This window comes from Chiroxiphia lanceolata, chromosome 12 (genome assembly GCF_009829145.1).
Source record: "Chiroxiphia lanceolata isolate bChiLan1 chromosome 12, bChiLan1.pri, whole genome shotgun sequence".
NCBI classification, from domain to species: domain Eukaryota; kingdom Metazoa; phylum Chordata; class Aves; order Passeriformes; family Pipridae; genus Chiroxiphia; species Chiroxiphia lanceolata.
In genome coordinates, this window is record NC_045648.1 from 14,295,371 (window position 1) to 14,308,543 (window position 13,173).

The following is a 13,173-nucleotide window of genomic DNA, read 5'->3' on the forward strand; positions in this document are numbered from 1 at the left end:
AAAATTTTTGATCAGAACATAAACTCCTCCCACTGGAGGATTTTTATTGATGTTCCTTCTCGATGTGTTTGAAATGCCTGAAGTTAATCCATACATTCCACTTACAAGCCACGTAAATTGCAAAGGAAAACAATGATTCTATTTGCAGGCCTTTGTCCTCTCATGATATTTTTGATTAAAGGTTATTGTGGTTTAGCAGAACACTGGTAGATCCAAAGGCAACCTGGTCGTAGCACAAAAATCCTGATAAAGCCTTATGATTAATAGCATGAGGTACTTTTGTAGATAGAATGATCTGAGTAGAGAGAATTCAGAAGAAAAACAAAAGTTTCATAAAAAACAGTATATATGGATAGAATTCATGTAGGTGCAGCTATACAAGCAAAATTCAAATAGAGGGTAGGTAAACACTGCTGTTTTGCCTGTAGCAGGTTGGATTCCATATGCCAGCTGCAGTTTATGTGGGCTTCTTTTTTTTTGTTAAAAAGTGCTATAGTAATAGATAACTTCTACTGCATCAAGGAGATAGCATTTTGATGGGGAAATGAGGAAGAATATCTAGTAGACTGCATCTCTGCACTCCAAAAATACTTAATTTTGTGTTAATATGAAATAAGGAAGAGAAAATATGAGGATGTTTCAGCGGTTAACTTGGATCAAATGGATATGAGGATACCAGAAAAAGACCTGGTACATTTGCTTTTAACTTTTTAGCATGTGTGATGTGATGATACTGGATGAAATTTTGTGGTTTTGTTCATATGTCGCTTGACCACATTGTGGACTGTCAGTGTAAAGTCAATTTTTTTGAGTTTTCATTACAACCCCAGATGTAAAAAGCTTAAGAAAAACGCAAACTCGTTTCCAAAATGGCTGTTCTTGGGCATATAGCTTTTAAGTAACTGTAATTGCCCTGTTTTGATATGATGCCTCTCAAATCAGGAGTCTCCAATTATTACGACTCAACAGATTTCTGTAAGAGTTTGGAGGGTATTTTTTTAACCTTTGTGAAGGATTATTTATTACCTGAGCTATCAGGACATGGGAAAAAAGCAGAGTGAATAAGCTATTTGTTAATCATCTCAATAGCATGGGAATTTAAACAAATGTTACATATGCTTGCCAGCAAATGGTCAGCTTCTGAAGCATGTGTTTAGCCAGTGAACTTCTGGGTCTCTGGTGATATTCTTTCATGTGCTTGCTGAGGACATGACTATGCCAGCATTTCTTCTGAAGATGTTAACTTAAAAGCAGCATGACACCCAAGAGAAGTTGTCAACACTGCAATTGCAACTATTCTTCATTATTCCAGTGACATAAAAAAAAATAACTTATTTCATGAGAAGAAATGAGAGTGTTAGAGGATATCAATCTGCATCACATCACGGCCTTGTTCCCGTGGTACATGAATTTCACAGAAAGTGATGCTCAGCTGCATCCTGGCTTTGAAGAGAACACTTTATGCTTCTGGTTTTGCATCCTGTTATGAAACAAACAACAAGTTTTGAATAGGGGGAGGCAACCAAGGTTGGCTTTGTTGCTTTATTTCTTGTAATGCAATTAGAATGCTATATCTCAGTGTGCCAGGGAAGGACTGGAGAGCTGGGTTTGGAAACACTCTGCTTTACTATTATCTGTGAGGAATAGTAACTTCAGTGCCAGTAGGAGAGCAAGGCAGTGATCTGAAGTAACTTCTGTTATTTGTTTTCTGATGTAGCCTCCCCTGTCATTGCAGCCTTCCCCCAACAAGGTACAATCTTCCATAGCCAACAGCACAAGCTGAAGCCCCATGAAAATTTCAGCTGAGTCTTTGGAAGCTTGTGTAACACCCTGGGCCCCCACCTCACATCTGTCCTCTCACAGTTTTGTTGCTGTAGTGCCAGAGTGGTTTGATGTGAGCTGCTCTTGGCAGGTTACCACAGTGCAGTCACTCATTGCTGTTGCAGGACAGACATGTCGTGGTTGGACTGCATGGAAAAGAATCCAAAGTGATCTTGAAATCCAGCAGAGGCTGTGTCAATACCTGTGTGCTCCTTGACCTCAAACAGTATATAGCTAGTAAATGACTGTACAAAACTGTTTCAAAGATTCATGTCAATAGCAGGGTAGAGACTCTTTCCATAGAGAAAAATAATTTTTTTCAGGTTTTATGTTAAAAATGCTTGAAAAATGCTGAAAGAATAGTTACTGCAACTGTAACTGTGGTAAAGACTGGAAAGCAGGACCATGTCTATCACCAAAATGAAAAATGAAATTAGAAACTGTTATTCATGACTGGTATTTTGAATCATTCTGAATCCTGGATTTCCCATTCCTTTCTGAAGACCCTTTAGAATAGAGTAGGAGTAAAATTTATGCATTTCTTTAAAAAGGACTCTCAAAAACCTACACATATCCTGGAGAATGGCAAGTTGAACCTCATTTCTCTTTGTAGGTTTTGTATGTTTTTTTTGAAAATAGTCTAAGTGGAATATTATTAGTATCAACTTTACAGGATAGCTGAAGAGCAATGAACTAATAGGGTGATATTTCCTGCTGTGTTGTGTAAAGATTCTCCCATAAGCTTCTTTTTTTCTGATGTTTATCCCACCAAAAGTAAATAGCATACCTGGAGGGCAGTGCTGAGATGACATGTGCTTGGGCTGCTGGCTACACCAAACACAGCTGTTGGTGTTTGCAGACAACTTGGCCACACACCTCTGTTCAGCATGGAGTCTGGAGGTGATGAGAAACTGCTGAGATCCCTGCTGAGGAACAGAAGAAAGAAGCATCTTCTCCTTCGCAGCTTTTATCTAAAAACAAGTCAATCAATATGCTAAACACTGATAGGAAAATACAGTCACTGAGACTGATGTTCTGAGGAGGTCTGGAAGGCACCATTTGTCCACAGCAAAACTTTGTCAAGGAAAAAATTATCTTTTGAAGGGATGAAAGGAGTAGGAAGCTGAAAATATATCTTTGTCTGAGGGGTAAGAGATACAAAATACCGATGGCTGCAGAAAAGCACATCCCCACTGACTCTTTCCAATCTCTCTACCACAGTTAGCAAAGCAAGCAGACAAGAATGGTTAGAGAAATTGTTCTTGAAATGGTCACTGGAATTATCCTCTTTTGGAACACAATGAAATGAATCCACCAGTCTTACCAATTTTTCTTTTTTTTTTTTTTTTTTAATGCTTCTTGATCTGAATGGCTTCATAAACCCACACATTTATGCAGTAGCTCTCATTTGGGGTAAAAGTGGTACCGAATAATTTGCAGGGACTGTGTTTGCAACATGTTTGTGCTGTGCCTAAAAGGCCGAACTGATAGAGCAGTCAAAGCTGTTGTTTGGCCAGTATGGATGATTTCCATCATTACAGACCAATTGTTTCTTTCTCTGTCATAATCTGTTATCTCATAAGAATTAATTAATGCACATTTTAACCTTAACCTAACTAAATAATTAATAACTAATTGTTCTCAAAATTGTCCATTTAGGCTGCACATGTAATACTTTCTGATTTATGACTGATCCTTTTTTTATTCTCACTTTTGTTCCTGGTGACTATTACCAATCCATTTTCTTTAATTCTTATTGAACTTGAGTTGATATGAACAAATTTTGAAAAACAGTGATTGAGAGACCTTTTTACTGAGAGGCAATAGCTATTATAGATTCTACTGATTAACAGGTATAATTAAGGTTGGTTTTAATTTTTCTGCACTGCCTTGCACTCATGCACACCAAATTTCTCCTGTTATTGTCATGTCACAAACAGTTTTTTACAGCTCTTCTTAGTTATTTTTTCATTTTGTTCATGCTGAATTCTGTGCCTTCTTGCCCTTCTCTGCATCCTTTAGGAGTAGGTTGAATAGTACTGGTCCCAGCTGTTTGGGACCAACTTCTGCTGCAACTTGTGGTGCAAAATGACCCTTTAGTATCTACTTTTTGCTTGCTCACTTTTAAAGGAAAGGATCTTTTATCTTTTTACATGACAGCTGAGAGTCCTGAGAAATCTTTTCTAGTACTTTGTGTAAAGTTCTTGGTTTGATTTCTATTTACAAGAGTCAGCTTGTACTCCCTTCTATCATTTTTATCTGTCCACACCATTCTGTTTTCTCTTACAGAGTCAAATCCCTTGCTCAGCATGGAAGAAAAACTTGCTAATCTGTAGATGTTCAGTTTTATCCTCTACCTTTTTAAAAGCCAACCAGCAATACCACTTTAATCCTTGGGGAGATGTCTCTCCATCATGCTTCCTCTCCTGGAGAGAAGTGACTTTCAGGATAGGTAAGCAAGGACAGGACAGAAATAGTCAAATATCAAGCAGTTTATCTGATCCTATAGGAAGATGATCTCTGGGGTTTCCTTTTTATGTGGGATCCAGTGTGTTCAGTTGAGCTCCACATACTTAAAGCCAACCTCAATGCATTAGTGATGGTACTATCTCCTGAGGAGACTATGCTCTTAGTTTACTACTGTGTTCATTAGTTTGAGACTGCTTATTCATACTTAGAGTTACATCTATGTCCATTTATATCAACTGAGGGAGTGTGAATGAGAGTAATTAGAAAAAGAGAAGTGACTATTAGAAGTTCATACTTGAGGTTCCCTTAAGTGGGGCAAGAAGCTTTTTGCTTCTGCTCCTGAGGTAAACCTTGTGATTATGAGTTGTGTAGAAAATGGCTTTATTTGCAGGACAAAACCCCCCAACCATCCTTTTTCACGTGTCAGTATTACAGGGCTACTTTTCACATAGAAACTTAAATTGTGACCTGATGGGTTTTTTTAAGGTGGGAAGCTGATTTAAGTTATTTGTCTTGTCAACTCTGCCTTTCCCTCCCTGCCTCCCCCCACAGCAAACTGCCTCCTCAGTCAGTCCTGCACGCATTTGTTAGGGGCATGTTAAGCAATAGTTGAAGTTATTGTCTTGTGTAGGTGCTCATCATTTATTTATTCTGCCTCAGGAGAAAGAGGTTCCTTTTGCAACTTCCTGACACTGATTCCTTATTAACAAGTTTTCTACATAGAAAAATCATGGAAGAGATTATGAGATCTGAGAAAACAAATACTCTGCGTGGGTTCCTGCTTTGCAAATCAGACTTAATTGAGAGATTTTTAGCATAGACCCAGCACTGCACTGCCACAGTGTTGGGAAACATGGATAGGAATCCAGGGTTCACTTCTACAGAAAGTTATTTCAGTGTTAAAGCCTTTAGTGTGCTGCTGCTTCTGTTCATTCTTTTAAGATCCTCTAAGCAATTAAAAATTACAAAATCAGATGTCTTTAAACCTGAAACATGTTTTAAAAATCCACTGAAACAAGCAGTATCCTTATTAGAAATTTCAGTCTCTAGGATATAAAATGAAAGTCAGTGGATACTAACACTGCCTCTATCTAAAGGTGCATCAGTGGTTTTGTGGGTTCATGCTCTACCTGTTGTCTATTGCATTACCTAAAAAATGATTTGCTTTGCACTTGGTTGCAGCAGTTTGACATCAGACTGTGTTCTCACTTCCATGTTTGTGTTTCAGGTAAAGATGGAATATGGAAGCAGTCAAGTTTTGCGGTATGTTTGTGTCATAGTGTCAAAATAGGAGAGGAATGTTCCTCCCCAGCTGTTGTATCACAAAAACTGTGCATCTGGCTGCTCTGCTACATATTTTGAAAGCCCTTGAGTCCCCACCTATGGGGTGCACAGCTCACCCTTCCTTCACAGCTCCCTGGAACACCCACTGTGTTAATCCATTTTCTTGACCAGGGCATTCACACACTCTTGGATCTGGACCAGATGCTGATGGGTGAGTCACCCCATCAACAGATCCTGCTCTTCAACCAGCAGCTGCTCAGGAGTAAAGGAGGGAATAAAAGAACCCACAGCATAAAAGCACAGAAAGGGAAGACTTTAAGAAGGGGAAGACTTGAACCAGTAGTATCAGGAAAGTATCCTGGAGATTTGTTAAATGGCTGAGTAGTCTCTCTAGTGAGCTGGTGAAGGATCTATTTGATCTATGTCTTAGGTTGGTTAAAAATGCAATGACAGGCTCATAGATGCTATGACCAGATAGTTCTTGTTTCTCTTTTTTCCTTGGCCACCAGCTTTTAAAAGGAACAGTGTTTGTAAATGTTAGGCTTTTCCTCCTCCTCCTAAACCACGTTTGTTTGATACCTCCCTCTAACTGAATTAGATTCTTGCATGCTGAAAAATAGTTCAGAACTCACTGAAGATCTTAAAGTATATTATTTGGTTGGACACTCTAAAGAAGTTCTTCTGTGATGAAATTATTATAAAATGCTTATCAGAGCCTAGAGGAATGCAGCTGAGGGGCTTTAGTTTGCCCTGTTACTATGGCTATGCCATCTGTATGACATAGAACCACTTTAGTGGTGAATACTTGCTCTTAGCAAGAAAAGAGTATAGAGAAATCCTGATTATAAGACCACCACAATCTAATCTGTCTCCTTTCCCTAAGTTTGTGGTTAGAATCTGTTGGCATATGGCCCACAATATATTGCCTCTCTTACAGCAGAGCAAAACTATGCAGAAGTATTTCCTTTAACAATCAAAGCTTCAGTACAAAAGTAGTGACCCAAATTAACTGTTTGGAAGAAAAAGGTTAAAGGTGTTTTAAAAAAGCATTCCTGACCAAACTGAAATAAATCAGCAAACTTCACCCACACATCCTCCAAACCTGCAATCAGCAATAATTTCATAGAAATAAAACAAATGGATTGCCACATTCCTTCATGTCTATTACACTTCTGTCTTCATTGCAGAAATTACTCAGAAATGAAAAGCTGGAAGGAAACTTGGCTGTTGGTAATAGTTTTATCACTTGTACTACAGCAAACATGTTCTCTACAGAAATTTCTAGGATGCACTGTTTCTGGTTCTACTAAGTATTTCAAAATTCTTCATATAAAAGCTCTAAAGCATTTTCTGTACATAACAGTAATGAACTAGTCCTTTGGATAAATGCATTAGAATACAATTCAGTTATGCCTAACAAATTTTAGCCCCCATTCAAGAAAGGAGCCTGTTGTTTAATAGAAGCACCTTAACATGCATGTAAGCTGTGTTTTTTATAAGGTTAAGGTGCTCTCTGGAATTGGGGCTTACCTTTAAAATAAACTATTGAATGGAGTACACCAATGTTTTTATTTTCAAAGCAAATAAAAACATTTATTAATTTGGGAGAGACATTGAGACATGTCCTTCTCACTCATAAAAAGCACAAACTTTATTATACCAGTCAAAAACACAGACAATGGCAATGTAAATATAAATATAGAAATGCAACATTTCAGCTTGACATTGTAGAGACAGTTTGACACTCAGGCATCTTTGTGCTCCATGCCACTGCTACCTTCCTGTAAGTAATTTCTCTGAGCAGCAAATTATTAACATTGTCTTTTGGCTCTTAGTGCAGAAAGAATGGCTGACAATGACCAATAGGATAATGTGGTAATTCCCAATAGAAGCAGAACCAAGGAAAAGTCAGTTATTCAGTGCTGATTCTGATTTGTGCTGGAAATGGGAAGATGGTAGAAGAGGGAAGTAGACTCTGTCCCCTTTTCCCCACTTCTGCTGGTACTGTGCATCCCTCTTCTTACCAAAGGCTCAGGGTGGGATAAGGTGCTGCTGTTGGCAGGAAGAGAGAGTGATAATCTGCAATTCATGTCCCTAAAAAGAACATGAGGGAAGGAAAGCTGAACAGGCAAATATCCTGGGGACACTACCAGGAAAAGGCCCCAGGGGAGGGTAAGGTGAGAGTGGCTGGGAGTAGAGACATTTCTCACAGAACTGAAACCTTGCTCTGTCTTTGACACCTATCAGCATTTCTCTGTATGGTTTATTAGCACTGAGATTCTTAGTAATACCATGATCTTTTCTTCTGTGAAAATCATAGATGCATCAAATGGCATCTACATGAAAGCATTCACTTTCCTAAATTGAAACCTGATATATGTTGCAGTAAGGAAAGAATTTGATTATTATTGATTTTACTACTTTAGTATCTGGGTTTTCCTGAGAGAAGTTTAAATCTTAATTACATTTCAATTTGATATAAAGGAATAACTTGTGAGAAAAAGTTATCATTTCAAAAGTTGCTATAAGGAGTCCTCAGAACTGAAGCTACTTTGCTTTTGATCAAACATATCCCTGGTATAAATTGCTTCAATATATACTGGCAAGTATTGCCCAGTATGTCAGCCATACTTGGAATATTGAGGAATGTGGTAATGTGGTGTTATTTGACACTGTGACCTTTGCTCAGTCGTAAATGCACATGGCACAATGGATATCACATTTTACACAACACAATTAAAACTGTTTTAATTCTTTAAAAACTTAACAGTAAATTAAATGTGGTTTCCCTCTCTCTCCCTCATCTCCCCACCACATTCAATACAGAACAGAGAGCTTAAAATCTCCAGCTGTTTATGTTCTGAAAAAGGCACATCAGTCAGAAGACAGCAGGGTTTTGGCATTTCCCTTTTATTAATATACCTTTTATGGGGAATAACAGCAGCTGTAACTGAAAAAAAACCCATGTGAAAAAGAAATGATAAAGAGAGGGATAGATGGCAACACTAAAGAGACAGAGGTGGAACAACTGAAGGAAGCACATATACCCAAACAGCATCCCTTTAGGTATTCTCCACTTTCACCAGTCTTTTTCTTAGAGTATTCCTAACATTTCCCCAAGATTTCATCAGTATTGTTGACACAAAGCCAACTAAGTGTAAACCATCTTTTGCCCCCCCAAAATAAAAGCAAAATTCACAACAGGTGCAGTGACACAAAGGCACCATTCTTGATAAAAGGCAGTACCTGAAGCTTTGGCTATAAAATATAAACATAACCAAAATAATTCTGGAATACAGTTGTGAAATGAGGTGATACTCAAGCTCATAAAAGTTCTGCAAGATTCATATCCTTTAGATAATTTTTATCTCTCTGTATAGAAAGAACAGAGTCAGTGTGAGTGTGCTCTGCTTTTAGTGCTTATTTTACACAGGCAGTCAATGTCAATGCAGCACCAAGGATGAGAAGTGCTGTAATATCTTAATTAATTAATGAATGCTGTAAATATCTTGTGTTGCAAGAGAGGCCACATGATGGAAACAAAAATCCAGTAAATATGCTGTTTCATATGTCTAACATAGAATAAATTTGTCTGTCTTACTTCACTATTGCCAACTCTGACTCCCAGCATTCTTGAGCCAAATTGTCCATGTTTTGCACTGTGACAATTAATTGTTCCAAGGCAAACCAAACCTGTGTTGGAACCCTTTATATCTTTATTAAGCCACTGAAAACTTCTGTCCAAAGATTTTCACTTCCTTCTGCCTTCTGTGGCTGCCTTACAGGTGAAAATACGAAAGCACAACAAGAGATGTTAGCTGTAGTCTTTCACACAGGTAGGACCTAGGTACTCGTGCTACTGGAAACTGATTTTCTGGGCTAGAATTTCAGTGACTTTTCAAGTGTTGTAGTCAGCTGTAGTTAACAAAGTCATTTGAGATTCATCTATGCTTTATTTTTATGATGCAGCAGTGGTGCTTAGGTTCTTGCAAATCAGTGCATTGCTGTTGCTGGTTCACTTCTATCACCAATCTGCCTGTTACTACACAGAGATAAATCAAATCTTGAGTATCTGTTTTCTTCAGTGGCGTGTGACTTATCAGATCCACACTGTATCAGCTGTATTTACCTACAAAGATACATGCAGAATATGTCCTTACCTTCTCAGGGACTGATGCTTTTGGTAGGCTGAATTTCTTGATGCTTGGAACAGGTAGGAGTGTTCTATACAACAGTCATTTCATCTTCTTTCCTTCATATTACTTAGTTCTGCACAGCTCTGCCCATCCACAAATGTCCAAGGAGAGCAATTTTTGCCTTTTCCTAGTTGTTTCTTCCTTCGTGGGTTGTCTCACTTCCCTGAGACTCCAAACTCTTTTCTTATCTGACCTTCTTAACTCAAAAGTATGAAAGAAAAGAAATGCTCAAGTCCCTACAGCTGTCAGTTTTGCCCCATTATGGGCTTTAAAAACCCCCCAAACTTACACATTGGCATTACCTTCCTCTTGTGAGGCTGACTTCTGCTGGTGGTAGGAAAAGGTTGAAATTATAGTAATAATTTATGACCAGGACCTTTAACCTATGATGTTTATTCCTTTCAATAAGAGAAGTTGACTTATTACAGACATAGATAAGGATTTTTATTCCATTAAATGTGCTTTGTGTGAGTACCGTGGAGAACGTAAAAATGGAGATCTTTCAAACTTCAAAATATAACAATTTTTTCCACTTGTCCTTTGGATGAGATGTAATGTCAAGACATTACAGGGTGTTCAAAATATACATGGTAGTCATTATATCTTCTGATCTTACTGTGCAGTGTTGATGTGCAGCAGTCCACGATAGCTCTGCTTCTGCCCTAGTTGGTTTCCTTCGTCTCTGAATGGGATGAATTTTAATGTATGACCCAAGTCTGGAAGTCTTAAAGCAGCTGACTTTAGACCAGTGATTGGTATTCCTGTTGGCTAATTTAAAACTAATTCAAATCCAGCCACAGTGCATTGTAGATATCTTGCAGCCATCAAGCTATTAGGTCCTATCAATGTCAAAACAATGATGCAACTACAGTCTGGGAGAACACTTGCTGTCCTGGGATTGTCCCCTAAAGTACTTGTTTGGAGGCTGCTTAAGGAGATGTGGTGCTGTCTCACTGTTAATTTTTTCAGCATACCATCATAAAGCTTCTCATTCACACAGGGAATTAATGTCACAATTTAGGTATGTGATATCTTTGTCTCTTTGATCCATACATATCATAGCCATAATATTTTCCTTATATAGCAGTATTCTTAGACTATGTATGTCTGCTGCTATCAGGATAACCGCCTTGTGTGATTAAAGAGAAGATAAAGAATGACCCTTACTAAATAAAGAAGAAGGGTAGAAGAAATGGGACCAACAATAGAGATGGTATAGAAATTGTTACCATAGCAATTTCTTCAGCTAGAGAACGTTTAATTGCCCAGCCCATCATGGTATGGTTTATAAATTGATTACTCAGCTCACAGAGGGGAAGTAGTCATGGGGCATGCCTCAGAAATCTTATTCTCATCTGGGCTCCAAATGTGAATGGCCAGATTCAGCTTGATATGATTAGGAATAGCAGAGATGTTTTTGTCTAGACTACAAACTCTCTGGGATAGGAACCAGAGTCTTTATTATTTGTCTATAAACCACTTATTTTGGGTAGTGTCCCTGAGCATGTAGAATAAATAATGACATGGAGATAATGAAAACTAACTCAACATAAATCTGTGCCTCGGTGACCAAACTGCTGCAGTTTATTGAGAGTGCTTTGCACGCCAAGGACACCATGCTGTCATTCTGTGCTCATTTACTATGTGGTGTTTTCCTCCCCTTGTTACTGTCACCATTAGATCCACTCAGAGTGCTGCTGTGGGGCTCCTTTCTCATCCTTCAGGCAAGCTAGGACATCCTTCCATCCGTCTCAGATTTCATTTTCACAATCTCTTGCAGCCTTGCTTTCTGTATCCAGAGGAAAAATTCCATCTCTGATATCTAGATCCTTAATAGCATAACCTGTTGAATACACTCTTGTGCTGCCTCCTACACGTGGCAGGCACTCCACAGCATAACATCCACAACAATGTCTCATTCCTTCCCTTCTCCCCCCTCTCCAGTACCTTCCCTTGCTAATGTCTACAGAGAACAGGCCAGTGAGTAGCCCACAGGAGTGCCATCAGGGGGATAATCAATTATATTCTGAGTTTCCAAGTACATTTTGTCTCTTCATATCCAATGGACTTTCAGTGTACAGAGTTTTGGGGCACAAACTATCCTTCTTTAGACTGGCATAGATTGGTTCGACACCTAGCACAGACAGGGCCTAACTGGTGCATGTATTTTGGGAGAATGTGTTATATAATGACAGAGAAGTGCAAATAGCATTCAGCCTTTATGTAAAATTTCAGAAAGTGTTCTACGTGACAGTGAAGACTTGTTAAATTTATTTAGATGCAGTCTGAAAAGTTAATAGGAATCAGACTGGTTGTCCCAGCTTGCTATCAAAGTCAAATCAGTCTTCCCTAGAAATCTACCACAATAGAACAGCAAAGAGGAGTGCAATTCTCAAGTGTCAGGTAATTAATATATAGTTAAAACATGGTAGTATTGATTATCTGTGTGGTGGTATGAGGCATAAACAACCTCTGCAACTGATGCACATTATACAAATCCCATCAAGTATGAAGTACTGCACTCTCCAGGGTTTCTGTATCTGAACGTGCTCCATTGCTCATAGCTTTGGGCTTTTGTAGTTTCAGTTTAAAAAATCCCAGTTTGTTTTTCTTGCTAGGTTTTCTAAGATCTCAACAATCAAGGTTTGTTACCAAAATGGAAACTATTTTTTACATTTTTAATTTGCTTTCTTTATAGTACATTTCAATCTTCTGGACTCTTCTTCTGTTACATCAGCGAGTGCAAAATTCACTGTAGCGCTGGGAACAAGTCCCACCTGTGCTAAGAGCACATCTGCTCCATACCAGTTTACTGCTTTCACCACCTGCATCCATGTTACAGGGGAACATCTGGATACTATTACAATTATAGAAGGTGCAGGTTTTATTCTCAGTGCAGGATTGGACTCTGATTTCACAACCTTCTTCGAAGAGTGAAGCTCATGTAAATACATCCTGTCCCATTTATAATCAACATACACTTAACATCAGTAAAGCATAATGGATCTTTATGCTAATTATGTCTCCATCATCATCAAGCATAATTGAGGTAGTATTAATAATTACTGATGCTAAAGACTAAAGGCTATGAATTCAGGACTCCTCATCTGGGAGAGAATTGTACTCTTTTCTTATTTCAAGTAGCAGATTGGTTGTGGATTTCTCTATCTCACAGAGAGAGGAGAAATGGAAGGCACAAGGCTAACTGGTTCTTGCTGACTTGAGTTCTGTTACACAGACAGAAGCAGACACTATTTATAATCCTTCAGAATTGTTTATAGAATATATTCTTACTCTTCCCACCCGACAAACTGTAGGAAAATGTCACTGTCCTTGATTTGCATATGAGGGTGAGTGTTTGCATGTGCAGCATGGTATAAATCCGTTCCACAGCCATGGCCAG

General features: G+C 38.5%; 2 long non-coding RNA genes across 3 annotated transcripts in view; one reads left to right on the plus strand and one right to left on the minus strand.

The window, feature by feature from the left end:
• The window catches only part of LOC116792690, a 123,165-nt gene that overhangs the window by 34,076 nt on the left and 75,916 nt on the right, over positions 1-13,173 (plus strand). The window lies entirely within an intron of this gene.
• On the minus strand, positions 1,207-5,504 carry LOC116792692. Its single transcript, XR_004359233.1, has 3 exons — positions 5,440-5,504; positions 2,609-2,744; positions 1,207-1,480 (listed from the first exon to the last, which is right to left on the minus strand). It is a non-coding gene; the product is annotated as an uncharacterized LOC116792692 (long non-coding RNA).